This window comes from Equus caballus, chromosome 28 (genome assembly GCF_041296265.1).
Source record: "Equus caballus isolate H_3958 breed thoroughbred chromosome 28, TB-T2T, whole genome shotgun sequence".
Lineage (NCBI taxonomy): Eukaryota > Metazoa > Chordata > Mammalia > Perissodactyla > Equidae > Equus > Equus caballus.
Genome location: NC_091711.1, coordinates 13,749,864 through 13,777,162, shown reverse-complemented (window position 1 = coordinate 13,777,162; position 27,299 = coordinate 13,749,864). Strand labels below are relative to the sequence as shown.

General features: G+C 36.9%; 1 long non-coding RNA gene across 2 annotated transcripts in view; it reads right to left on the bottom strand.

Moving 5' to 3' along the window:
- Positions 1-427: 427 nt before the first annotated feature.
- Positions 428-27,299, bottom strand: part of LOC138921297 (uncharacterized) — a 60,635-nt gene continuing 33,763 nt past the window's right edge. Inside the window, exons 1-2 of one of the 2 annotated variants that reach the window (XR_011433777.1) lie at positions 3,689-3,818; positions 428-3,384 (exon numbers count right to left, since the gene is read on the bottom strand). This is a non-coding gene — a long non-coding RNA (uncharacterized lncRNA). Of the gene's footprint in view, positions 3,385-3,688; positions 3,819-27,299 lie in introns of those variants that run through there. The other variant, XR_011433776.1, reaches the window with a different exon arrangement.

The window sequence follows — 27,299 nt, the reverse complement described above, 5'->3', positions numbered from 1 at the left end:
TTTTCAATCCTTCCACTGGGTTAATGCTGATTGAATGGGTTTTCAGTTAAATATCTCTTCTATGTGTATAAAAAAAATGTTTTTCTAAACACAAAAGATGTGTACAGACTGAGATTAAACTACGGGGAAAAAAGGACAAAACATATAGCTTATTTTCTGGCAGACCATTTGCATTTTCCATTAAGGTGTTATCCTAGTTTCAGAATTCTTTGTGGATCTAATATTAGTATCCTGGAAGTTTGGAGATGATAAAGGCTATCTAATTTAGATCTCTCATTTCCCAGGTGATGAGCAGAGATCTCCTAAATCTCAGTTCAGAGGCAATTCCACAGCATGAAAATGCTATTGCCTCTTTATATATTCATTTGTATTTATAATTGTTTAAGGAATGCAACTGATATTTGTAACAGAATAATGACCAGGTTAGTTAGCATATTGAAGTAATTTTTTAATAAGTCCTTTAGACAAAACACATTGCTTTAGTAGTAATATGAGATTTTGTTCAAAAACTGAGTAGTTATTTTGCTTATTTTCATCTTGTGTGAAGATACTGAAATAACATTATCAGTACTGAAGGCATACAAATTAATACCAAATCTAGTCAACATTCTCCCTCGGCTAAGTGCAGTTATCATAAATAACACACACATCATTTGAAATTTCCACTTTAAAAAAGCATAAACCCAAGCTTGCAAGTGAGAAATATCAACAACAGTCTATCTTTAATTAGAGTCAAATTACTTCACTTTAAAGCATGAAACTTTACTGAAAATCCTTCTTTTAAATTCACACGGTGTTTTTAATTTTATGCAGAGCTTTAAGTAGTGAGTGTCTGGCATCCTTCTCTTCATTAAATGAATTATTTTGAACAAAGAACTGACTCCTTGAAACGCACGTCATTGTGTTTCACTAAATGAATGTCTAAGTAGATTAAGAAAAAAATGAAAATTTTTGTAACTTGGAGAATATTTAAGTGCTACACAATAGATAACTGAAAACTAGCTTAGTCATTTGGAATTTTAGAAGCTATATCAAGTAAAAACTACCCAGGGGAAATATCATACAGTACATAGACTTAGATGTTTAAAATTATTAGATCTATAAAGTTATTAGATGTGTAAAATTTAACTAATTGTAAGAATGTTTACTTCATTAGACATACCCTATCTCGAGTGATTTTTCTCTTCCCTTTCCAGCTTCAGAAAGTGGGATACCATGAGAAAAAAAGTAAATGAAAAGAAATAACTATTAAAAAAATACCTGAGCAGTGTCCTTTCAGGTTAGCTGTATTTCAGTCATCATTTCCTATGCTCATCGAAAATTGTGGGACCACATTTTGAGAATCACTGCTTTGAATCACTTGACCCTGCGCTAGCTTTTCTTCAAATCTCTTCCAATTGCCTCCTTTTCTGTAGTTTTATTTGGTCAGCCTGGTTGAAAGATTTCCCCTCTTCTGAAGGACATATTATTCTGATACATGGAATGTATATTTTATTATCTGCTATTATTTTGAACCACAGAACATTGTCATTTGAATAATAAAACCATTAAAATGTTGGAAATTCCATATAATTCAAAGTAACATATGCCAAGCAGTTTGGACATGCTTTCAAATGTGTGGTTCATTTGACTCCCTCAGCGTAATCATTGCATGCTGCATTTTCTTGTATGTTATTAACATATATCACTTTCCCATCTAGCTTGTAAACTGCTGAGGAAAAGGGCTGTCACATATTTTGTTTTTAATAAAGAAGAACACACAAATGTTTTGCCGAAGGAATGAATGAGCCAACGAAGAAGCAGTAGGGAAGGAGCAAATACATTATTGGATTAGCAAATTATTGCGTTAAGAAATCCACTTGTAACATTTTTAGCCGGAACTTCTTATACGAAACATAGCTAGAAAAGAGAGAAGCAATATAAAATTTCTTCAATATATGATACATATTTTTCAATCCAGAAGCAGAAATATTCATTCATTCATTTAATCCTTCATTCAATAGTATGTGGTCTGTGCCTACTACGTGTTGGACATCATACTATAGGTCTAAGAGACAAAAATAATAATATCGTATTTGTTGAGTTCTTATATGCCAGGCACCATTCTAAATGTTTTATACATTTTAACTTATTTACTGCTCACAAGAAACCTATGAAATATTATCTACAATTAACAAATGGTGAAAATGAGACACAGAGAAATTAAGTAACTTGTTTAAGGACACACAGCTCACAAATGGTAGAGGTGGGCTTCAAACAATGCCCAGTAGTCCAAAGTTCATTCCCTTAACCACTGTCCAGTACTGCTTCTCAAGATAAAATCTGGATACAATACCCACTACACTCTGAGGCTAGAAGTCATCTGTATTGTCTTCATCAGTACATCCTGAGCACCCAGGCCAATGCCTGGTACGTTTTATGTACAGAGTAGTTGTTGTTGAATAAATGAATAAATGTTTAAGAAGAATTCCTGTAGAAAAGTGATATGGTAAAATAAAATCTGTAATAGAGACGTGAAAAAAAAGTATTGTGGAAGGTCTCAGGATGCAGGACCTAGCCTTGTCTGATAGAATTAGAACAAGTTTTGTGAGTAGCATGTGAGCAGTGTTTAGAAGATATTAACCATAAGAGTGTTCTTGGTGTAGCAAACAGCATTTGCAGAAGCTCTGAGTCTCTAACTGAGTTGGATCCTACTGCTGCGTGTTAGTAGAATATAGCAGAGATGAGAAAACTGGATATTTCCTCTGGGATGGGACTCTAAAGGGTGATGAATCTCAATTTCAAGAGATTGCATTCAGTCCTATGTGCAACGGGAAGACAGCAGGCTTGTCTTCGTTCTTCTTTTCTCTCTTTCTGTTTGAATCTACTTTGTAAAACTGTTTCAACTCATTTGTGGGTTTTTTGTTGTTGTTATAGTTGCTCTCAACTGTATCTCAGCTAGATTTAGTGAAATATCAGTCTTTAAAACAGTACATTTCATATTTTAAAACAATGTAGCAAAGCATTAAACCAGGTCTACTCAAGGTCAAAGAGAATGACCAGTAATTTAACTGTCTGTTAGAACAAAAATAAACACTTTTGGAGGAAGATACCAGAATGCACAGTTTCTACCACTTTCTCCCCACAATGCCTAATGTGGAATAAAAAGTCCTAAACTTCAAAGAAGCAGGAAAATGTAATTCACTGTTAAGAAATTTTTTTAAAAGTACTCAACAGAAAACCCCTGAGATGGCCAAGATATTGGAAACAGCAGACAAGGTCTTCAAAGGAGCTATTATAAATATGTTGAATGGGCTTAACAGCAGATTGGAGACAACAGAAGAAAGTGTCAGTGAACTTGAATGTAGATCCATTGAAATTATCCCATCTGAAGATAGAGGAAAACTGTAAAAAAAAAAAAAAAGAACAGACTCTTAGTGAACTGTGGTAAATACTAAGTGGTCTGACATACGTGTAAATGGAATTCTAGAAGAGAAGAGACAGAGAATAGGGCAGAAAATATTTGGAGAAATTTTTCACAAATTTGGTGAATAACAGGAAGTTCAGATAACCCCTCACAGGATAAATACAAAGACAGTCCACAAAGGGACACACAATCAAAGCACAAATGAATATTAAAGACAAAGAGAGTGTCTTAAGTAGCAAGAGGGGGAAAAAGATATATTACCTTTAGGGGAATGATACTTACGAATTAAGTAGACTGGTTTCTCCTTAGAAAAACATGAAGAAAATGGAATGACATCTTTAAGGTGCTACAAGAAATCAGAATTTTATGTGCAGCAAGAATATCCCTTAGAAGGACAAAATAAAGACGTTTTGCAGATAAGCCGAAACTGAGATAATTCCTCCCAGAGATCTGCACTACTAGAAATGCTGAAGACTTGAGATTATAAAATGCAGTTGAACAAACTGTTTTTGCCCCTTTATATATTCCTCCCATTGCATGTCATAGTACCTTACAGAAGGTACGTTCTCAATAAATAATATTTTCAAAATCCATGTTTGTAATTAAATAACAAACAAAAAGTTGTTTTGGCCCTATTACCTGAACGCTCAATACTTCCTTCTCCAACTTTACTTTTGCAATTTTTGCTTCCCTAGTCCAGTTCTGTTTTTCCTGTTGCTTGAAGATTTTGACTTACTTGTACTCTCCAGATATTTTACTAAAATTAGTTCACAATTTAGAGAGGGAATGAGACTTATATCCAAACAGAAATTCTGAATAACTCACGTTTTCTGTGAAAGATTTACAGTTTCATTTTATTACTGCCTGAAGCACCCAAGCAACTGCCTTTTGTTTAGAGACATTACACATTAATTATTATGATATAACATATTTAAATATCCCTACCTTTATTTTCTATACACAATGCAATTTAAAAAGTATTGGTGTGCATTGTGCTGGTATATGCTTTAAGCTACGGCCTGCAAGAAACAATTATGGGAAATAGTCTGCAGCAGTGTGTTTTTTGCCGGGACAAAAATTTATTATAGCCCTAAACCTATTCTGTATTTTAATTATCTTAATTTCCAAAACTAGAATACAGACTCCTCATGAATAGAATAGAATTCGGTTTTTCTTGCAACCCTTTCGTACAATGCTTTCTACCTAGTAGCTGCTCCACTACTGGTCAACGAAAGAAAGATTAATGAATTTTATAAATAAAAGAATCACTATTTGGGTGTACAGTTTTCTGACTTCTAGTTGTTCTAAAGTTGGTATTATGGAAATTGGTTTGCCACAAAATCTAATTATTTATGTGGTGTTGACTTCACAGCTGAACACCACAAGATCACCTATACTTCCTCTGTGTTCTTTCTCTCGTCTCCCTTTCGCTTCCTCCATTCCATGGAAACCCCATCTATCAAGGTCACAATGATGTCCATCTTACTGAAGGCAGTGACTTTCTATCTTTATCATATTCCAACTCTCAGTACCAGCAACACCCAACCCGATATTGACGTTTTTTTCTCTAAGTTTCTCTGATGCCACATTTGCCTCATTTTCCTCCTAGTTCATCAGCTATAACTTTTTTGGTTATTTGTTGAAATGGTTGTACTTTTTTTCCATAACACATTGATGATATGATATCAACATATTTCCTAATATTAATGTATCCATCAATTTCTGTGAATAACTGTGTGGTTGTAGAGGGTTATTAATTTATTGTGATTTTTTAAGCAATTCCAAAAGTTGTTTTTTCATTCTACATATTCATAAGCAGGTTTGCATAAAATGAGAGAGATCTTTAATATGTTTTATCTCAGAAATATTTTAACTTTGAAAATGATAGAAAAAAACTTTCCACTTTTATATCTTGTGGTAGTTTCTATAACATTAGTTGCACCTGTAATAAAACCATTAAGAGAACAATTCTTTTTTTTCATCCTAAACATTTTTTTCTTTTTTTAAATGAGGTTACGTTGGTTTATAACATATAAATCTCAGGTGTACGTCATTGTACTTCAATTTCTGTATAGACTGCATCATGTTCACCACCAAAATCTAGCTCCCATCTGTCATGGTACACATGTGCCCTTTACCCCTTTTGCCCTTCCCCCTCCCCCATTCCCCTCTGGTAACCATTAATCTGTTCTCCTTATCTATGTGTGTGTTTGTTTATCTTTCACATATGAGTGAAATGATGCAGTATTTGTCTTTCTCTGTCTGACATATTTCCCTTAGCATAATACCCTTAAGGTCCATCCATGTTGTCACAAATGACAAGATTTCATCTTTTTAGGGCTGAGTAGTATTCCATTGTATATATATATATACAACATCTTCTTTATCCATTCATCCGTTGATGGGCACTTAGGTTGCTTCCAAGTCTTGGCTACTGTGAGTAATGCTGTGATGAACGTAGGAGTGCAAATATCTTTTTGAATTAGTGTTTCTGTGTTCTTCAGAAAAATACTCAGAAGTGGAATAGCTGGATCATATGGTAGTTCTATTTTTAATTTTTTGAGGAATCACCATACTGTTGGGAAGAATTCTTTAATGAATTTAATAAATTCTTTAATAAATTTAACAATATATTTTCATTTTATTCATAGTAATTAGTGTGTTTAGAATTTACTTTTTTACTTCTTGAGTCAATATTGGTAATTTTTCAACAACTTACCTATTTCGATAATATTTTCAAATTTATTAGTAGGCCTATGGAAAGTAGTCTCTTAAAACTAATTAATATTTCTTATTTTATATCCTATTTTATGTCTAAAATTATTTTTTCCTTTATTACGTTTGTCAGGGAGTTTATATTCTATTTTACCATACCTCCTCCCCTATCCCCACCCTCCACACACATGCAGAAAACAATTTAAAAAAGCTCCAAAAGTCGCAGTTTTTGGACTTACTTATGAATTAATGTTTCTCTCCTAACGGTTTATAAATTACCAGTTTTTTGCTTTGATCCCATTTACTTCCATTCTCTTACTGTGTGTAAACTATTTTTGTCCCTTCTCTAGTCTTTGACTATTCATTCCTTATTCTTCTTTGTTTTTAAGAAAATGCCCTCTTTGAAGCACGTGGCTGTACCTCTGAGCATATGTTTGGCTATGTCGCACAAGTTCTCATTTTCATTTTCTTTATATCTAAATACAGACTTTATTTTCTACTGAACCGTTACTTTGGGAATTTTTTTAATTAAGGTTTTAAATTCTTACTCCGTGTAGGGCTCTCCCCTTCTGAGATGGTTTCCTATCAATGTCCGATACTCGCCAGTCAGAACTCCCCATCTGTGCCTGACTGCCTCTGCCCAGCAGCTGGTCCTGCAGATTCCATAGGTCTCATACGCTTTTGTCATATGTACATGCAGTTTCTAGAATTTCTGCGTTTCCTGGTTTTACAGAACATATAGCGTGTGAATTCCCCCTTCCTCCCCTCCATTCTCCTTGATACTTTACGTGGTTTCTAGGAGAGCATCGGGAAGATAAGTAACTAAGTCATTGCTACTTCTTTTTGGAGACTGAATTTGTAAAATATTTATAGTGACAATAAATCTGCTGTGGCAGAAAGGATCTTTTCTCTCTACTAAAGATTCTGCTCATTGAATATATGAATATACTTTTTATAGCATCTCATCACTAATAAAGTTAACGTTAAATTAAACTTTTTCATCAACTAATCTAACTTTAAGTTAATTAATGTTCAGGCATCCTGTGTCTATTCAAAGAATGTGTGATTAACATTTTCAAAGCTAAATTGAGTTTATGCCTAGGGAATTGTACCAACGGTGGTAGCTGGATTACAAGGTATTTTGTAGGATAATGATAAAAATAAAATGAATCCAAAGAAAAACACATTGAGCTATCTTTTGAATATCTTCAATATTTAGAAAACTAAATAAATCACTAGAATAGTCTATTTTTTTATCGTAGACATTAATTATTCATAGGACCTAGTGAACTACTCTGTGACTTCTTTTATGAGTTTGATACATTAATTTGTATGTATGATAGGATCAAATCAAAATTTGTGTCTTGGACACATTTAGCTTTTAAATATAAAATGAAAGCCTGTCCAAATTTTTAAAAAAATGAGGAAAGGAATTAATATCTATTAATGTAAGTTTTAAATTATCTCAATAAAAAGAAGCATTATCAAGTCCCTGATTTTCATGTTTTTGGTATTAGGCTCTAAATAATGATCAATACACAAGATTCACTCTTATCCAAGCTACGTGTCAGCCTTCTACCTGTAAGCTTATTATTCATTGCAGGTGCCTAGTCTCTTCTCCAGCTAAGAAAATTGTCTCTAAAAATTCTAGTGGTAGATTTATATTAATGAGGACTAACCTGTCTCATAACATTACATTGCACGTATATTTCAAACTATCATATAACATTACCTTTAAAAGTTGCTACCTTCTGCTTGGTTAACTTCCAACACTATATTTTGGTTACAGTTTTGAATACAGCATATTGTACATTCTTTTACACTCTTATTTCACAGTTTTAATTCAAACTTTCCATTGTTATTTGATTGATAGTTTACAGGCACTGTAGCGAAGCTGCTTCTAAGAGTAAACTGGAATACTTCTGTCAAAAGCACTACAACAGCATTGCGGTTATTATATCAATTTCTATGAGACCCACACGAATGCATTTTATGTAGTTCACCTCTAGCCACACAACCCCATATCCGTATTAATAGCTTAATTATGACGTCCACAAAGTTTGATCTTTCTTTTCTTTCAGGTCTTAACTCAAATGTTATCTTCTTGGCAAGGCTTTCTCTAACCATCCTATTTAAAAATATACCTTCAATATCCCTTACCCCCTAACTTGATTTATTTTGCTCCATAGAATTTGTCATCTCTGATATTTTACATTTTTCTTATTTGTTCATTTATGGTCTGCCTCCCTGCTCTGGAATTTAAGCTTCGTGATGCTGGGGATGTTACGTGCCCTTGTTCATGCTCTAGTCACTGCTACTGGAATAGTTCCTGGAATATAGTAAATTCTCAATAAATATTTGGTGAATAAACAAAAAACAAAACCCAGAATGATATAGACACTATAGAAGAAGATATACAGAAAGTATCAGGGGTGTTACAGGGAGCAATGAGGAATGTTTTTGAGTAGAATGTTTTTGATTGTATTATGCAATATAGCATTTAATATTCTTGGTAAGATTTGCTTTAAAAAGTCAGTTTATATGAACTTCTGAACTCCCTCATAATATGTATACAGTTGTATAGAGCCATAAGATTTGGCAGAACCCTGAGATAGAAAATAGAAATGAAGTTTTCAGTACTCTGGGTTCGTGTTTACAATGAAGGTATTAAATTGGGAGCTGAGCATGTGCTATGAGAGGTGGGAATATGGTAGAAGCTAGAAAGCTGAATCAGATATGCTAGCGATAGGTTGCTTTTCCATTTCCCCTTAGACGCTGTGACTCATTCAGCCATCCTCATTGTGACTTCTCACTGCCGAGGACGTTCTGCTTGAAAAATGTGAGGCAGGTCCATCTCTGTTGATTTTTTCCTAACTCCTGGCATGCACGGTACTCTGGGAAATAAAGCCCCTCGATAGAGTTGGTTCCTCTGCTGTTTAAGCTGCTCCTCAGTGTCTAATGGAGCAAAGTGTTCTAGAAGTGACTAGGTAGGGGCATCAGTACCAAAGCACCTGGAACCACAGCTCATTTCGGCGCTAGTGCCTGATGCGGGATGAAGACAGCAGCAATATGCAGGTGGAGATAAGTTACTTAGCTGGCTGATTACACCAAATTGCTTCCAATATAATCAGCTGGGACACATTTACAGAATTGGTATTTCAAATCATTATAAGGAAGTTGAATTAATTACCTAGTTATATGGCTTAATATTATGTGTTCAATAGGTGCTCATAGTAGGCACTTAATAAAAATGCTAATTATGGAGGGAAAAAATAGAACAAATAAAATCACAGCTGATTTTTTTTGTAATGTTGGACTTATCTTTATATTATGCCTGTGGAATATTGTCCTAATCATAAACTCTGTTAGTTATCAACAAATGTTTTTGATTAGCCCAAAATCTGTACTGCAGCATCAACTGGAAAATTAAGAAAAAGACCGCAAATCTACAGTATTCAGCACCTGAATTTCCTTGTGTCATTCTCCATTTAGAATCAATCAAAATTAGATTACAGCTCATTTTTAAATTTCCCTATTTCCGTTGCTATGTGTCTGCCAACCTCTGGATCACAATTCAGCTGTTCTGCGTCCTGCATACATTCCTGTTGATTAAGAAGTATTATTGGTTGGCTGTGATGAGGTTTCACACAGTCCCTTGATCCCACAGAGTTCACTGTCTTGCCGTTTTCACATTTCATTACATAGAGAAAATGAAACGTGGGAAAGATTGGCGCATAGTATATATCATTTTTCTAACCTTTGAAACTGATGACGTGACAAATGGAAAGAAAAACGCATTTTAAGTCCTAGTATAGTGACATTGAAATTAATGTGAATGGTGAGTTCTGTGACTGTCTTCCTGTTCTATTAAAAACAAATGATGAATACTACTCCCTTGATACTGTAACAAAGATTTTTCATGCTTATTTTAAAGCTGTTCTCACAACCAAATGATTCCTTTTCTTATGGACTTTAAGACTCTGACAACATCAAAATTAAAAGTAGAAAGAGTTGATGGAGGCTTTGCTTTATCACTTCAAAATAATTCAGTCAGAGAAACATCTAAAATTTCACTCCTGGCATAAAAAAATCCCCTTCAAACTATTAACACTGGTTATCTTGGGAAGGACTATGACATTTTTTTATTTGACTTATTAAAACCATAAATACTATTTTTTGAAATTTAAAATATTTATCAACATAAATTTTATCACAAAATATAATAAACTCTCACTTTGAAGAAGTTAGGGAGCCCTTAGTTTTTATTGAGCACACCTATGACAGTCCATAAATTTATTTGCCATAAATAAGAAAATGCACTGATTCCGCTGTATTTATTTCTTGGATGTTTTCATGGGGACAATTGACTTCTTCATCCTACTGCTGATTATTCTGCCATCTATTATCCTACCACTCATTTTATTTGGGAAGAATTCCCTTGTTTCAAGCGAAGAGAGAGTTCTGTCTACTCCTACAGAAGCTCTAGGATCCAGATATCACCATTCTTTGATCCCCTAGCACACCAGCTCGTGATGTTGGACCACAGAAAGTCTTCAGCTCCGACCTCAAATCTGCGAAGATGCAGGTACAGTTGAAGCGTTTAGCGTGCCACTATGAATCTTGCAGAGGCAGCAAGAGTGGTATCCTTGGCATGAATTTGACTCTATTGCCTTATTCCTAACCTTTTAGTGTCTGCTTATCTGAGACTGATTCTTCAGCTTTCCTATACATTCTCGAACTAATCATTACTCATTCAGGAAGATCATTTCTTCTTAAGTTCTCCAGAGTGGTGATGTTGCTTATGATAAAATCTCTGGTAAAGAAATTGGTATTTGGGAATAGACTGTACACGGCAGATGCTTAGAGAAATGAGGATTTTTGGATTAGTTATGGCCTAAAAAGTGCTGAAGGGGAATGAAAATCTGTTACTATCGACAGGTGGAAATCTGGCAATGAAGGTATGCAAGGCGTGAAGAATGCAAGACTGTAGGGTGGGGTGGGTACTTATAGTCATACTGGAAAGAATAATGAAAGAGGAAGAGAATAAAACTTGTGCTGTCCATTATGATAGCCACTAGCTCCATATGGCCAAGCAAAGCCTGGATATTAAAGACTTAGTGCTTAAAAAAATAAGAATGTAAAATATCTCATTATTAATTTTTATACTGTCTACCTGTTGAAATGATAATATTTTGGGTATATTGGGTTAAATAAAACTTAAAAATTAATTTCATCTGTTTATTTTTACTTTTTAAAATGTGGCTTCTAGAAAATTTTAAATTACATAAGGTTCATTTCTGGCTCACAAATTATGGCATTTGTTGAGAAAGAGTGAAGACACAATAGGGACGATTATATGGGTGAAATTCTGGAGGACTTAAAATACGCTCAATTCCCCAGTCCCACTCAACTTCTCTTGCCATACGAAGAAACCCCTTCCCATTTGCTTTAAACACTGGAACTGCCTTGCATGAGAGTGTTACATAGACACTTAAGCCAATTTCTTTCATATCCAACGATCCGTCCTCAAGGTCTCTAGGTTTCCCATTAGAACCATCTATCAACATGGTTCCTACAGCTCAAAGAATTTCAAAACTTTGATATTTATGTCTGTAAATGTGTGGGAATATGTATGAAAATACATCTAAGAGTGCTCAAGAAAAGAGGGAATAATATAATTTGAAATTGGGATGAAGACATCGATATGAGCACACTTCCCAGAGATTCCCATTCAGGGTGCTAGCTCAGTCAGTTGAATGGGTCTAACTATTTGCTTCCCTCAAGTGTCTTGTGACTAGTTACCTACATAACTTGCCCAGACCTTCAGGGAATGGTACATGGAGTCCAGTTAATCCCCAGTGTCCCATATTGCCACTGCAGTCAGCCAGTAAGAAGGAGAGTTTATTGCAGTCAGAAAGTCAGTGGAATTCTGACCAAGGGCTACCTCTTGGTGGACCCAATTGAAACCTAATTCATAGTGATTTCATTTTACAATTGCTGAAATTATTCTGTAAGTTTCATTTCTACTGAAATTAACCAGAGTCCATTTCTATTGCTTAGAACAGAGGGCACTCACTGGCTGATATAGATTTATGGAACTTAGTAATGTCTTCCATTTATTGGAAAGGGTACTGATGTCGATAAGAATACACCTATTGGACCAGCCCGGTGGCACAGCAGTTAAGTGTGCACGTTCCACTCTGGTGGCCTGGGGTTCACCGCTTCAGATCTTGGGTGTGGACATGGCACTGCTTGGCAACCCATGCTGGGGTAGGCGTCCCGCATATAAAGTAGAGGAGGGTGGGCACGGATGTTAGCTCAGGGCCAGTCTTCGTCAGCAAAAAGAAGAGGATTGGTGGCAGATGTTAGCTCAGGGCTAATCTTCCTCAAAAAAAAAAAATTTAAAAAAAGAATACACCTACCTTTAATTTCAGTTTTGAGACTAAATAACTGTGTGACTTTGAGCACCCACCTTCTTCACTTGTAAAATTAGGATATTTGACTATGATTTGCGTTGCTGCCACACCTAAAATTCTTTTTTTTTTTTAAGATTGGCACCTGAGCTAACAGCTGTTGCTAATCTCTTTTTTCTTTCTGCTTTTTCTCTCCAACCCCCCCCCCCCACACACCATACATAGTTGTATATTTTAGTTGTGGGTCCTTCCAGTTGTGGCATGTGGGACGCTGCCTCAACGTGGCCTGACAAGTGGTGCCATGTCCACGCCCAGGATCCGAACCAGCGAAACCCTGAATCGCTGAAGCGGAGCATGCTAACTTAACCACTCCGCCACAGGGCCGGCCCCTAAAATTCTTGATTCTTTACATAATAACTGAATCTACATGTTGTAAGTGTCTCCAAACTAAGTTTATATTTAACCAAATGGTTTGACAGCTCCCACCCCAAATATTCGTGTAACAGAATTAGAATTATTGACAAGTCTGCTCTAAATCTGAGGTTTTTTATTTTCCTGCTCTGTGGTATAGCCACCAAAGTTCTAAAACATAAAACTACATTCACCAATTTATCTCCTAAAAAAGTGCTCCTCCATATTATTTTAATCATGTGGCTATAGCCTTTGATTGTTAATTGACAACAATTACAACTAAGCCAACTTCTTTAGTCTACAATATAATGTAATCTCCAGGCCAAAGAGGAAGGCAAATATAAAAAGAATAATTTTACAAATATATTACAGTCGTGGTAAGTGCCATGAAGTTTAATAGGGTGCTATGAGAACATATAACGAGGCACCTGGCAGATGACTGCCTCTGAGAGAAGCAATATAATTTTCAGAGGTATTCTAAAGGTGGAATCTGGATCACATTAAGACTGGCAGCTGTTGGATACAAGGCTGTTCTCCAGCTGATGTGTTTAACGCAGATCAAACTGAAGCACAGGGTGACGTGTGGTGTGTCAGCCTGCTGACACCAGTATGCTTTATTAATCCTCTTTTCCTCTTGGAGTTCTGGAGCCTGAAACCTCAAAGGGCTTGGATCCAGGTTCCCTCCTCTCACCAGCCCAAAATAGGTGTTCATGTCACTTGAGAAAGATAGTCATGAAAAGGCAAATAAATGCCTTCTGGTTGCTTCAAATGTCAAAGTATCTGCAAAACTCTGCCTTACATGTATGCAGGCTTTCCTTCTCCTGGTTGGTTCCATTTTCTTTTAAACTAAGAGAATAAAAGATTCCACCTGCAGGAAATAAATCCAGATTTCTCCTTGAGAAGCAGAGCCCCATAAAAATCCACTATCCACAAAGCAGAAAGTAGATTTTCTTTCAAGCTAATGTCCTCATTTTCTTTGCCACTTTAGTTTAATTTAGGTCCTGGGCATGAGTTTATTTTCACAGAGGTATTTATAGAGAGAAGAAAACGAGAGAGAGAAGTTTAAATTTGAATTTCTCCAATGCCTTCAAGATGTCAAGTCTCTCTCTAAGGAACACGAATGCATTTCCTTCATAGTGACAGCTTCCTAAACATGACAGGAAGCTGGTGGCTAAGTGCCAGGCTTTGCAGCGAGTAGGCTAGGTTATTATTTATACTGTCACCTACATGGGAAAATCACTTAATTCCCTAGGCCTCAACTTTCCAGTCTGTAAAATGTGGGCAATAATAAGATTCTGGGGAGGATTGGATGAAATACATTTTTGAAGTGTTTGGTACAGTGCCTGGCCAAGATCTGCTCAATAATGTTAGCTATTAACATAGCCATCATGAGTATTTTTCTCAAACAGCCAGTACCAGAATAGCAGTGAAGTTGGGGGCCACCGAAAGATAGACAGGGAAAGGAGCATATTCATGTCACACAGGCGGCCTCTGAAAACACTGTAATTTATATAAAAACCTATGCCCATCTACATCATTTATTTTAACCACTTTTATTGACTACGCATTTTGAATTAACCTTTATTTATTACGTTACAAAGCTTATGAGTAAGGTCTCTGGAGTCAGAATGCCTGGATCCAAGCGCAGTCTGCCATTTTCAAGCTATTCATGCCAGGCAAGTTACCTCTTTGAGCCTCTGTTTTCACATCTTTAAAAGAGGGGTCATAATCATGCCTGCCTCATGGAGTCGTTGTGGGGATTAAACGAGATAAGATATGAGCCTAGCTCAAGGTAAGCCTTCACCAATGTTAGCTCAATATATTTACATTATAGAGTATCATAGATTTTTGATGTCCTTCCTCTAAATCAACAGTGTTCTCTCATTTCTTATCCTGTAAAGCCTGTTTAAGGCTTTTTCCCAGTGTGGTAAGAGGTGATCAATTTTTCATTAAAAAAGTTTAGGTCAAAACAAGCAAGGTTGCCAAATCTCAAATTTTCAGGATTGCTTTAGCAATTTCATGGTATCAGTCAGGGTTCAATAAAATGTAAAGAAACTGCTGTGGTATTTCAAGCAGGAAGAAATTTAATGCAGTGAACTAGTGACAAAAATACATAGGAAGATCTGGAGGGGCAGTGATTGTGGACAGCACTGGCTGTTCCTCGGCTTTATCACCAGCCGTGAGAGGATGAGGAAGTCTCAGGAATCACAGGAAGCTTCCATTTACGATCTCAGCTCACCACTGCACCAGCCGAACAATTTCCAGAGGATGTGAAGGGGTTGTAAAGCATCACATTTGTTGAAGCCCATGAGGTCTCCTTACTGAATGAAGAATGATGGTTTCTGCTTCTTTCAAACTTTGTGGCCTCTGCTTGATGGCCTCTAAACCAGAAACCTGCTGGCAAGGGATTCTGGGAAATATATTTCCTAGACTTCCAGTCACTGTGATATGAAGACAGCAATAAAAAGGAATAAAGGTGCATGCTGGTTACTCTCAAAAAATTATATGCGGGTCGGCCCCGTGGCCAAGTGGTTAAGCTCACCAGCTCTGCTTCGGCCACCCAGGGCTTTGCCGATTCGGATCCTGGGTGCACACATGGCACTGCTCATCAGGCGATGGTGAGGAGCACTCCACTTTGGCAGCCCAGGGTTCACCAGTTCGGATCCTGGGCACGGACATGGCACTGCTCATCAGGCCACGCTGAGGCAGCGTCCCACATGCCACAACTAGAAGGACCCACAACTAGAATATACAGCTATGTGCTGGGGGGCTTTGGGGAGAAGAAGAAGAAGAAAGAATAAGAAAGATTGGCAACAGATGTTAGCTCAGGTGCCAATCTTATATGCAACACAGTCACTCCTTTGACCATTCAGCATCCACATAGACCCTTCTACCTGTATTTACATTTAAAAACAACAATAAAAATAACAATATTCTTAAATCTAACATATAGCAATCATTTCTTATTTAAATACAAGTGTGCTCTCCCTATTAAGCAAAGATCCCAAATTCCATCAGTTACTTTATCCAAACCAGGGTGTTGTTCCTTATCTTTCTAGTTTGGTCACAACGCTTTTTTTGATAAACTTTAACCTAAACAATAAATTATAAAGTTATCCACCACCAAATATTTTATATAAAATAGTAGGAGAAAGGAATATAGGTTAATACACACAAATATATGCATAGCAAATCAAACAAGAAAGTATGCCTGGGCACTATAGGGATTTCTGCACCTGGATTGGAGCCAATAATTAATATTAATAACTTCCTTTTTCTAGTAACTCTTCTATGTCACCTTTGTTCTCAGTTGGCACTGTAGCTGCTTGTAGTTCTTTACCTGGTGGCATGCCCTACTCTTAGTGGTCCCACTGCCATTTGGTTGCTGTAGTCCTCTGTTAATGTCTCCAACATAGATGGAAGCACTAAGAGTTTCCCAGAGAATCCGTCCTACTTCTGTGACCCTACTGTGTAGCAGTGACCTTATTTTTCCTTAATAACCAAGACCATTTACTCCCAATTGTTCAGTAAACCCTTTCTTTGCCTGTTGGCTCACTGGCAATCTCAACTTCCAGTTTTACAGAAACTTCATTTTGTCCAATGGTAGAAGCATTCCTCCCTGAAGAACAAGGAAGCCAAAGTTGGTAGGACAGGAATTGGGACATTAGTAATGAGACAAGCCGGACCTACTTATTCCCTTAGTTCCAGACCCATGTGTTCTCATTATACTTCTAGGTGATCAGATAACCGGTAAGACTAGTGAATCCCATGGGTATTAGTTTATTCCCTCACTTTATAGCACAGTAAATGAGTTCCTTGGTCAGAAACAATGTTTGGGATCCTATGACGGGAAGTTCAAAGCCAAAGAAAACTTTTGCTGCTGGCAAAAGTTTATGTGACTGGGAAGCAAAATTCATATCCACAGTGACTGTTCCACAGAGCTCAAATTGCCACTCTTAGTAAGATATAGAAATTCAATGTATCGATATGCCACCAAGTGACTGGGTGGTCCTAGGGAATGGTGCCAGACTGGACACTCAGCTTTTGCCTGAGCCCTTGACAGACTGGGTACTCAGCAGTAGTGTTCACTGGCCAGATTAGCCTTGGACAGCGTACACCCATATGATTCAACTTTTGTGTAACTTCCATCTGAACTGTCTTGAATTCATTGAGTAAACACTGGAGCGGCTGTTGAAAGAGATTATTAACACCTACAGGTCCGGTCATCTTGACTACTTGATTATTTTGAGTCTCCTCTGCAGTGTGTGCCCTTTGGTGAGGCAGTGTATATAGGGGATACAAATATCCTCACACTAAGTAATGACCTGGGAGGTCCTCTTCTGCTGATTTTTCATTTACCTCCTTCTCTGAATTCCTTGTCGCTAATGCTCCTGTCATGTTCTTCCACGTTCATCACTACTCGGTAAATCCATTGAGATTATCTATTAATCGGTATACATCCATATATCTGGTCATCTCCATTACCAGTAAAGTGAAACACTAAATGTACTGCTCAAGATTTTGCCCACCAGGAAGGTTTCTCTTTTCTTCTGTCTTCCAGGACCCCAATTGAGTGTCGTTATACTATCGTTGTGTAGTTCTGACTGGTCGCAAATCTCTTTTTATGTGTAAACCACCCTTGAAATTTTTCTTTCTCATACAATTGGTTATAAGAAACTCCCCATGGGGTCAACAGGTATAGGCTGAGGGAGGGGTGGCAATGTTGTTGCCTGCAGAATCTAAAGGGGCCTTTTTCTCAATGGCGGGAGGGTGCAAGGTGTAGCAACTTATCTTTCACTTTGGAGGGAATATGTTAACACGACATAGGCTGCTGGCACTTTAAGAACACTGAGGTAGCAGGCCCCGGGGACTTTGGGGAGATTACTTCCCAACCTCTGACACATTGGTTGTCATACCAAGGCACTTAGGATATTCGTTAATTCTCAACAACCAGATCCAAAGAGGATGTCATCAGTGTAGTAAATCCCAAACCCTACGGGCTGGAGAGATGATTAAGATTCCTGTGGAGAAGCCCTGTGGAGAGGTAAAAATTAAAATAACACTGGTAGGTGAAAGAAATCTGCTTCTAGCAACCTTTTTTAACGGGTCTAACTTCAGACTGGCCATAGGTTTTTCATTTGCGTAAATTAGTGCTTTAAAAAAACTTAAAGTTGGGTGAGAAGAAAAGCATCGTCATGTCTAACAAGCAGATTTATAAAACAAAGCAAATGACTAAAAGTGATATCTAAGAGTATGAGTGTTATGTAAAAAGAACAAGAATCATGTAAAATGGCAAGAGGTGGCCAGATGGGATCATAGGATACAAGAAGTAAGAACTTAAAAATGAATTTCAGAGAGAGAATGAAAATGAGGCATGAGTACAGATAATGCAAAGAAAAAAAGTAGTGATTGTATAGAATGCTAGGGTGATCCATTCACAAATTATTCTATCTACTGTAATGAATATTCTTTTTAAATTAACATCTATGAAAGGGAAAATATCGCCAGTAATGAAGGCATTTATGACTGGCATATGAGAAAAATAACATTTTGCTAGAGGGCCAACGCCAGGAAAATCATAGATTTTATTTGAAATTTAAATGTACCCAATGTTTATCTTTATGTAGATATCTAAAACCCAAATATGCTGATTCATTATTTTTGTTTTCTTAGTTGCTATTGTTGTGAAGAAAAATTAAGTATTTCTCTTGAATAATTCAATGTTATTCTCTCCTGGTAAAATTAGTTACCTTTATGCTACTGTTGCAGATTAGAATGATATAACTGGTTCTAGAAATAATTTTCTTTGCTTCAACTGAAACATAATATATACAAAAACATATTTTCCCCAAATTTCTTGTAATTTAACAATATTTAATAATTCTTTTAGCATTTTAAATTGCACATTTTATTACCTTTATTTTATGGTGATGTACATATAACAGACTTTTAAAGATCAGAGTATATGTCCAGATTCTTTAATTTCTCTGAGTCCAAAGTATTAGCATTACCCATTCACAATTTACAATATCACAGTACTGGCAGGAAATTGAGAAAGAAGCATCATTAGAAGCATGTATTGGGCACCCATCATATACTAGGACTGACACATGTTCACCATAATACAAAACAAACGCTCATTGCCATCTAGTAATTTATAATCTAATTTATAAACCACTCCAAATCCCTCTCTTTTTATACACCTGTGAATAAAAAAAAATCTCATTTCATTGTTTTATAGTTCTTTTTGTATTTTATAACTTAGTATACTTCTAAGTATTTGTCAACATAAGGGGCTCAAAGGATAGCACTCTATTTTCAGGTTTTTGCTTTTGTTTGTTTTTTTTTTCAGATTTCAGCTCTACTGCTTATCAAATAACAGTTTTTTTGAGATATAATTCACATAGCATAAAATTAAAGTGTACAATTCAGTAGTCTTTAGCATATTCACCACTATCTAATTTTAGAAGATTTGATCACCCCAAAAGAAACGCCACAGCAATCATTACGCATTCCTCCTTTAACTCAGTCCTTATAAATAATCATCTGCTTTCTGTCTTTATGGATTTGCCTGTTCTCTACATTTCATATAAATGCAATCATACAATATGTGACCTTTTTCATCTAGTTTCATTCACTTACAATGATATTTTCAAGATTCATCCATGTTGTAGCATGTAATACCTAGTCTATTTATGGATGAATAGGACTCTATGGATAGATCATATTTGTTTATCCATTCATCAGTTGATTGAATTTAGTTTATTTTCACAGTTTGGCTATTATGAATAATGCTGCCATAAACATTTTGTATGGACATATGTTTTCGATTGTCTTGGGTATATATCTAGGAGTGGAGTTGCTGTGTCACATGATAACTCTATGTTCAACTTTTTGAGAAAATGTCCAACTGTTTTCCAAAGTGGTTGCACAATTTTACAACCCCATAAGCAATATATCAGGGTTCCTATTTCTCCATGTCCTAACCAACACTTTGTATTATCTATTTTGTTTAACCATCCTAATGGGTGTGAGGTGATATTTCATTGTGGTTTTGATTTATATTTCCCTGATGACTAATGATATTGGGCCTCTTTTCATGTATATATCTTTTAATTTGTTTATCCTCTTTGAAGATAATGTTTGTTCAAATCTTTTGCCCATTTTTAAATTAGGTCATTTACTTTTTTATTGTTGAGTTGTAAGAGTTCTTTGTTTATTCTGGAAAAAAGTTCCTTATCAGATATAAGATTTACAAATATTTTCTTCCATACTTTGAGTGGTCATTTTACTTTATCGGTGCCGCCTTTTGAAATCAAAAGTTTTTGATTTGATGAAGGTGAATTTATCTAATTTTGCTTTTGTTGCTTGTGCTTTTGACGTCATATTTAAGAGATCATTATTGCCTAATCCAAAATCATGGAGATTTACTCTTTTGTGTCCTTTTGAGAGTTTTATAGGTTAGTTATTACATTTAGGTCTATGATCTATTTTGAGTTAATGTTTGTATATGGTGTGAGGTAGGGGTTCAATTTCATTCTTTTGCATTGGAAATCCTGTTTTCCCAGCACTATTTGTTGAAAAGACTAACCTAATTTTGATGACTGGAACTAGGATTTCTATTTGCTTATTACTCACATATATTTCACATATAAATATATATTTAAATAACAGTTTAAATAAATATTCTGAAAATACACGTGTGAGTATAAATAAATTCTATTCTTCTTTGACAAAATAGAAAAGAAACAGGCTAAAACTTTTATAAATGTCTTTGTTTCAGTTAGCATGCCCTTACCTGGATTAGTATAAAAGTTATTTCCCATTATTAACTCTGATTGCTGGTAATTTAGCACCATTCCTGAATCACAGTATTCTCTGTTTCTCTTGCAAACAGGATTATGGCCTAGATTTACCAATGAAAAGCACTCATGTGAGAAATGGAAAGCCTTGCTCCTAGATCAACATTGAGATATATGTGAGCTTCAGCAGATGTGAAGCCTTGCAATAGCCTCTGAAAATTCCCCTGAAAATTATCTTCCTTGGAGCTACAGGCAGCTAAAAACATTTATAGAGGATCCTTACATTTCTTGAAATTGTCTGAGTCTCAGAAAACTGGCAGTGAACCTGAGCATTATGGTGGCTTTTCCAGAACTTTACTCTTCCAACAAACTCAATGGTTTTCCATTTCTAATACATTGTATTAGATCTCTTCCTTCTTGGATTACTTGAGTAGTTTGTGTTTTTTCTTGTTCAAACTTAACTGATATATTTATGTTGGAGGACATGCTACACACATATTTGGAAGTATTGTGGAATCACAATTGTATCCATACATTTGAGAGATTTTTTTTTAAACATTAGCTATTATAAAAGGCTTTCTCATGTTGCCATCTCCTTTGCCTTGGTATTGCTGTAGCTTCATCTGGGATATCTACAAAAGAGAGACAGTTTCTGACTCGTGCTCCTTGCTGAGGTCACTGTCTTAGTGCCTGTAGTATGATAGGCTCCACTTTCTATCTCTGGAAAAACCATGGCCCACAAAATTGTCTTCCTGCTTTCACCAGATGTCTCCTCATGGACAATATGTGAGACCTTTTCTGATTTCACATGGGTGGGCTGAGTCTTTGTGGGAGTGCATGGAGAGAAGAAAGTCATAGTTTCTATTTTTCACCTTAGAAAAAGAGTTGCCAGAGTGTTATTTTCTGATCATTTTGTTTTCAGCCAGTTGCCCACTTCCTCCTTTTATAACATATTCTAGCACTACAACAGAGGCACGTGGATAAATAGATGGATAAAGATGCTGATATCTATAAATATACATGTAAAGACTACTACTTTCTGAGAACCAACTATGTGCCAGAGACTCTATGATGTATTTTCTTTTTTTTTTAAAGATTGCCACCTGACCTAACAACTGTTGCCAATCTTCTTCTTTTTCTTTTCTGCTTTTTCTCCCCACCCCCCCCACCCCCAGTGCATAGTTGTATATTTTTTAGTTGTGGGTCCTTCTAGTTGCGGCATGTGGGACACCGCCTCAGTGTGTTCAGAATCTGAACCAGTGAAACCCTGGGCCACTGAAGTGGAGCACATGAACTTAACCACTCGGCCATGGGGGCCGGCCAACTATGATACATTTTCCATAATAGTAAGAGGTAATATTTTTTTGTGCATACTATGTTCAAGGCACTATGCTAAGGAGCTTATAGTCATTATCTTATTAAATTATTAAATAATTCTATGACATAGTTACTGTTAGCATTTCCATTTTACTGTGAAAAAAAAAAAAACAGACTCAAAAAGGGTTAAATCATATTCCCACAGTCACAAAGTTACTAGGTAGTAGAGCTAAGTGTCAAACCCAGGTGTCTGTGGCCCTGAAGCCCATATTTTTTTATACCAGTCCATTCTGTGACCTATATTTGTGATTATATTAAAGTTTATAGCTTCCTTCTGTGTTATTCCAATTCATCCTCTATTACAACAGGGTGTTTTTTTTCCATAAGCAAATAATACAGTCACTGCTTGCTCATAATTCTTCAATTGTTCCCTATCACACACATTATGCAATCACACTTTTTACTGTGGCTCAAAAGGCACTTTGTAGAGGCCAGCCCTCTGGCTTAGTGGTTAAGTTCAGCATGCTCTGCTTTGGCAGCCCAGGTTTGGTTCCCAGGCATGGAACTACACTACTCATCGGCAGCCATGCTGTGGTGGCAACACAAACAAAATAGAGGAAGACTGGCACAGATGTTAGCTCAAGGTGAATCTTTCTCAAACAAAAGAAAAAGAAAAAGGCACTTTGTGATTTGACCCCTTGAACCTGTTGAGTCTTAATTCTCTCTACTTCCTCCAAACTTGATCTTTTTCTAATATGGTTTTCCCTCTGCCTGGGATGCTTATATGACTTGGCAAACTCCTAATCATTCAAGTCTTACCTGCAAACATCACCAGCAGTGAGGTTCTATTGATTTGATTTCTTCAGGAAGACATAGACAGAACCTCACCTCTCCTCTCATTGCCTCCTGCATATCTATGTTAGCAAAGTGTGCCTCTGTCATAGGCGTGCTGTGAAAATTAAACACTGTCCTTGTAAAAGACTCAACAGAATACCTAGCTCAAGGGAAATGCTCAACAAAATGTTATTTACTTTTTCATATTTATTACTAAGCATCATCCAAACATATAGAATTGGCACATTTTATTTATTTTTATCATAGCTTTCCAGTTTTGATTGTCTAACCTTTTATATTGTAAATTCTTTTATACAGGGTTTGTGCTTACGACTGGAGAAAATCCTGGGAATACTCTAGGCAAGGCTTTTTGGCTAATATTTGTCTGCTGCTGAGACTGTCTAGTTGGTCACCAAACCAAATTTGAAAAAGTGTTCAGGCCCCAAAATGACAATAATTTGTTATAACGATATACATGTTGGTTTGTATTTAAATAAGTGTGATTGACTTGGAAGAATGGGAGTGAACCAGCCGAGCACCTCTGGTGATGACAGAGAAGAATCATGGTTTCAACCACTCAGCTACTTAAAAGGTGGTGGTGCTAGACCTCCTTTTGGGGGACAACTTGATGGAGCCACACAAACTCTTTGCCTGCCGTGATGTGCTGATGAAAATGTCATTTTGGTGAGGAAGATTGGCCCTGAGCTAACATCTGTTGCCAATCTTCCTCTTTTTTCTTGAGGAAGATCTTTGCTGAGCTAACATCTGCACCAACCTTCCTCTATCTTGTATGTGGGACACTGCCACAGCATGGCTTGATGAGCGGTGTGTAGGTCCATGTCTGGGATCTGAACTCATGAACGCTGGGGCCACCAAAACAGAGAGCACATGAACTTAACCACTATGCCACAGGGCCAGCCCAAGATATTTCTTCACTGATAGGAAGAAGACCATACAATGGGGACTCACAGACTATTAAGATATACTTCTAATTCTGGGGCTGGCCCTGTGGATGAGTGGTTAAGTTCGAGCCCTCTGCTTTGGTGGTCCAGGGTTTTGCCGGTACGAATCCTGGGTGTGGACACAGCACCGCTCATCAGGCCACGCTGAGGTGGCATCCCATGTACCACAACTAGAAGGACCCACAACTAAAATATATACAACTGTGTACTCAGGGTCTTCGGGGAGAACAAAGGAAAAATAAAATCTTAAAAAAAAAAAAGATATACTTCTAATTCCTGTTCCTTCTGTTAGGGGAGCTCATGCAATGCGCCCTCAGTGACAGCCAACAAGAAAGTGGTCTCATTCTTAAACTGAAAGTGAGTACATGTGAATATGTAGTGTCCTCATCCTAAAATGTGAAAGAACCTGAGAAAGTCTATGACCTGAGTAACATCCGGGGGCATTACTAATACACTATCCTTTTATCTTTATAACCACAAATTCTTAGCAATATTCTTGTCCCACACCAGACATTGGGAGGGTCAAAGGTGACACTGCTTCCTTTTACTGGCTACTCCATATCCATTTTTCATTTTCCTGCTGCCTATACCTCTGCATTGTTTTCTGCTGAAAAGTTTTTTTCTCCACACCTTTTTGCATTGTGCGACCCTGATAGAGCCAGATTCTCTTGTAACCCTTCTTTTATACTCAGAGCTGTGATGACAGACGTAACTGAAGCTTTCCTGGAGGGACAAGAAGAAGATATATCCTTTTAAAGTTAGGCACGCCCATTTCACTTGCGCAGGTCCATTAAATGTGAGCAGCAGCGATGAGTGTCTCTTTGTCTCTTTGGGATAGAAGCACTTCAGTGTGGAGAGCAAATCTTCATGCTCTCCCTCCCTGCCAAGACAAACATGGAAGCATCCTGTTGAAATAGAGACTTTACTTGTAAGCTAGGAGAACACCTTTCAGTTTGGATCCTTATGGTGTGACAATATGCACAGCTCTCAGGCTAACCGTGTTCACGTATAACATAAGTAAGTAGTAAACACTATTTTAAGTGACTAGGATTTTAGCATTGTTTACTTCTGCACACAACTTTGCATATTCTGAATAACACAAATAGACATTTCTTTTTACACATGGGCCAGAAACAGACATCAGTCCTCTCAGTCCAATAAAAGATTCCATTACATCTACTTGACCACAGAGAAAGGAACTTCCTAGACATATATTTCTTTCTCATAAGGTTGATCACTTGAGCTATACAATCATTGGCTACAATGAGTTTCAGTCTGACCTCACAGCATTATCGGTCAGTCTCTCAGTAACTTGGCAGAAATTCTTCATCAACATTTAAACTTGTGAATGAAAAGAGAGAGCTTCCAGGCTGAAGCTGGAAAGAGCTCACCAGGCTGCCCCAGGTGAAGCAATAACCTAGAAAAATCTCTGGCTTACAATGGATAGCTACTACAAGTAGAATAGCCAGAATTTCTGTCTATTTTAACTTTTATTCTGATAAAAGATGGATCCTAATGACTCAAATAATTCTTTCCTAGTCTAGAACCCTTCTTACAAATAAGTTCTACCTCATCAAAATAATTGCTATTAATCGAATTTTGTTTGGTTCATTGTATTCCTAAGTTGAGTCAGTTCCAGCCTAACTCCTAAAATCTGATACAGTCCAGAGTTCCTTCGGTTTTTATTTCATAGTACTAAAGATTAGCTGGAATTCCTCAGGGATTTTAGGAAACATAGGAGGCTAGATTGTTCTGGTCTCCCCTTTTCTTGTTTCAGGGGAGTCAGCGGTGTGAAAGGAGCAGGACTGTTTCATTATTTCCCAGAGATGTGTCTGTAGTTCTAAACCAAATTAAACACAACAGCCTGACAATAATAATTACTTTCCTGAAGAAGAAACTGTTACAAATCTTAGCACTCTTCATTTATTTATTCATTGAACAAATACTTACTTTATGATGATAGTGGTTCAGGCAGTTCCTACGTGCCTAGGGCCCTGCCCTCATGCAGATACGAGTTAATAAGCAGAAACCAAATGAACTAGAAAACATCAGACAGAGAGATGGCTACACTTAAAATTAAATAGGGTGATGTGCTATGCAGTGTACATGGAAGTAGGTCACTTTAGGTTGGGCGGTGAGGGGAGACACCTTACCCTTATGAATGTGATTTGGTTCTCTAGTGTGCTCTTCTGGGTGAGCTCACACTGCACAGGGTGCTGTGCAAAACAAAAACAAAAGTAGCAGAAGACAGAAAATTTCCCTCAAAGATATGAGTGAATTTGGGAAGCAAGATGACCAAGTTGACTCCAGAGAACCTGGTCAATTCTCTCTGTTTTGCTGCTTACACCATCCCACCTTCCAGTATTCAGACCTGCTCCAAATGCAGTCAAAACAGTTTGCATCAGAACAAGATGAGTTTATGAATGTGGTGAATCACACTGCCATCTGACTCTCTGCATTTGGCTCTGAGCGATGCTCCAGGCGTGGAGACATGTAAAGCCAATTCACTTCATATTTGAAAATACCGTCAGTGTTATATTCACTAAACACCCTCATTTTTATCATAGTGCTTTTATTGACAGATATGAAAAGGAGAATTATTCGTATCAAAACCAAATTTTAAAAAGTCAATGAGAAGAATTCAAGTGCCTTGTAGCACCAAAGATATTTCGTTCTGTGTTGAACAGTGCATGGTTTAAGTGGTCAATAAGACAATGCTCAGTGGATTTGAGTCTTTCATTGGCATCGAGGAGGGCAATTATTGAGCCTCAGTGCACAGAAAACTAAAAATTCTCCTCTGAGCTTTCCACAGATGCTAATACAGAGGATGACACTCCATAAGCTAGACAATGGCTTAGCTGGCACCTACAATCTGAAGGAGCAAAGGAAAAAGTAACCAAGTTTTATTTAGTGCTTTTGATGACTACTCAGACAATGTGCTAGATATTTGACATGAATTTCCTCACTCCAGGCGCCCTTCCGTTTTTCATTGGAATACTTCATCAGGGCATCAATCTCTGCCCCTATATACCCTCTCCAGTTACGCTTCAGTCATTCTGCAGCATTTAGTGGGAAATAGACATGGATGCTCCACGGCCGCAGTCACAGTCTGTCAGTACAGGAGAGCAGTGCGCATAGCCCCACAAGAGAAGTAAATACAAGCTCATACAAGGCTAAACATTCATATTTACAAAATCTCCTTCTGGAAACTATATGCAGGAGATGGAGAATCCTCCGTTGTAACCATATTTGAATTATATCTACATAAGCTCTTTCATTAAAAAAAAGAATAGAAAAGAAAGAAGAAAGAAAGAAAGTAAACAAAGTATTCTATCATCTTGCCTCTGATTTTTTTTTTTAAAGCTTTTATACTGTAAGATTAGTAAAGAAAAGATAATGTCAATACTGGAAAGAGATGAAGGGAAGAGCCAAATCCTGG